This window comes from Oncorhynchus gorbuscha, linkage group LG14 (assembly GCF_021184085.1).
Source record: "Oncorhynchus gorbuscha isolate QuinsamMale2020 ecotype Even-year linkage group LG14, OgorEven_v1.0, whole genome shotgun sequence".
NCBI lineage: Eukaryota > Metazoa > Chordata > Actinopteri > Salmoniformes > Salmonidae > Oncorhynchus > Oncorhynchus gorbuscha.
The window spans coordinates 3,234,769-3,237,268 of NC_060186.1; the positions used below are offsets into that span (position 1 = coordinate 3,234,769).

At 52.1% G+C, this 2,500-nt stretch overlaps 1 pseudogene; it reads left to right on the forward strand.

Moving 5' to 3' along the window:
• The window catches only part of LOC123995850, a 110,988-nt pseudogene that overhangs the window by 93,953 nt on the left and 14,535 nt on the right, over positions 1–2,500 (forward strand).

Sequence of the window (2,500 nt, forward strand, 5' to 3'; positions counted from 1 at the left end):
GGTGGTGGTGGTGGTTTTGGTGATGCTGGTGATGCTGCTGGTGGTGGTGGTGGTGCTTTTGGTGATGCTGGTGGTGGTGGTGGTGGTGGTGATGCTGGTGGTGGTGGTGGTGGTGATGCTGGTGGTGGTGGTGGTGGTGCTTTTGGTGATGCTGGTGGTGGTGGTGGTGGTGCTTTTGGTGATGCTGGTGATGGTGGTGGTGGTGGAGACAAATGAGACATGGATTGTGTGTGTGTGTACCATTCAGAGGGTGAAGGGGTAAGACAAAATATTTAAGTGCCTTTGAACGGGGTTTGGTAGTAGGTGCCAGGAGAACAAGGGTTGTGTTAAGAACTGCAATGCTGCTGGGTTTTCACGCTCAACAGTTTACCGTGTGTATCAAGAATGGCCCACCACTCAAAGGACATCCAGACAACTTGACACAACTGTGGGAAGCATTGGAGTCAACATGGGCCAGCATCCCAGTGGAATGCTTTCAACACCTTGTAGAGTCCATTGACCTGATGAATTCAGGCTGTTCTGAGGACAATAGGGGGTTCAACTCAATATTAGGAAGGTGTTCTTAATGTTTTGTCCACTCAGTGTATGCTGATTGCATTGCCACCAAAACTTTATTCATTTGCGGTCTCTCTCTCACGCCTCTCGCTCTCTCAGATCTCTCTCTCTCACGTCTCTCTCATGCCTGTGTCTCTCTCCCTTCTCTCTCTCACACGCCTCTCTCTTACGTCTCTCACATGTCTCTCTCACGTCTCTCACACGTCTCTCTCGCTCACGTCTCTCTCTCTCACGTCTCTCTCACGTCTCTCTCACGCCTCTCTCTTACGTCTCGCTCACGTCTCGCTCACGTCTCTCACGTCTCTCTCTCTGACGTCTCTCTCACTCACGTCTCTCTCTCACGTCTCTCTCTCACGTCTCTCTCTCTCACGTCTCTCTCTTACGTCTCTCTCTCACGTCTCTCTCTCACGTCTCTCTCTCACGTCTCTCTCTCTCACGTCTCTCTCTTACGTCTCTCTCTCACGTCTCTCTCTCACGTCTCTCTCTCACATCTCTCTCTCACGTCTCTTTCACGTCTCTCTCTCACGTCTCTCTCTCACGTCTCTCTCTCTCACGTATCTCTCTCACGTCTCTCTCTCTCTCTCGTCTCTCTCTCACGTCTCTCTCTCACGTCTCTCTCTCACGTCTCTCTCTCACGTCTCTCTCTCTCTCTCTCTCACGTCTCTCTCTCTCACGTCTCTCTCTCACGTCTCTCTCACTCACGTCTCTCTCTCACGTCTCTCTCTCACGTCTCTCTCTCACGTCTCTCTCTCTCACGTCTCTCTCTCTCTCTCTCTCACGTCTCTCTCTCACGTCTCTCTCTCACGTCTCTCTCTCACGTCTCTCTCTCACGTCTCTCTCTCTCACGTCTCTCTCTCTCATGTCTCTCTCACGTCTCTCTCTCTCTCACGTCTCTCTCTCTCACGTCTCTCTCTCACGTCTCTCTCTCACGTCTCTCTCTCACGTCTCTCTCTCACGTCTCTCCCATAGATCATCTATTGCCTCAGCAACAAACAGGGCTCCGATGATATTTAACTCAAAAGATGCCCAACGATTGAACAGAGCAGTAGCTGGGTTTATCTGTCTGGATCAAGTGCCTGTAACTTTGGCTAATACACTGTGGTATTGTGATGGTATCTAGTATGGTAATACTAAACCTGGTGGAGGAGGAGGTGGAGGAGGAGGAGGATGAGGAGGTGGAGGAGGGTGAGGAGGAGGAAGAGGATGAGGAGGTGGAGGAGGTGGTATTGTGATGGTATCTAGTATGGTAATACTAAACCTGGTATCACTATCGAAGTCAACATTCTGGTATTGAGACATCACTAGGTGGTGGTGGAGATGGTGGTGAAAATGATGATGAGGAGGAGGAGGAAGAAGAGGAGGAGGAGGTGGGGGAGGAGGAGGAGGAGAGGAGGAGGAGGAGGAAGAGGAGGAGGTGGGGGTGGAGGAGGGTGAGGAGGAGGAAGAGGAGGAGGATCAGGAAGTGGAGGAGGAGGAGGAAGAGGAGGAGGAGGAAGAGGAGGAGGTGCGGGTGGAGGAGGGTGAGGAGGAGGAAGAGGAGGAGGAAGAGGAGGAGGATGAGGAAGTGGAGGAGGAGGAGGAAGAGGAGGAGGTGGAGGAGGAGGAAGAGGAGGAGGTGGGGGTGGAGGAGGGTGAGGAGGAGGAAGAGGAGGAGGAAGAGGAGGAGGATGAGGAAGTGGAGGAGGAGGAGGAAGAGGAGGAGGTGGGGGAGGGTGAGGAAGAGGAGGACAAGAGGAGGAGGAAGAGGAGGAGGATGAGGATATCTTCTTTCCCCATCCTGTCCTTATTTTTAATAGACAACCTTTTACCAGTTCATGTCAGTCCAGACAAACAGGTTACATGATGGACGTGCTACAGTCAACTCACTCCCTTCTAGTACATCATGGTAGGGAAGGGAGCAGCACACCAATACACACTCCTTCACCATGAAGTAGGGTGCAACATG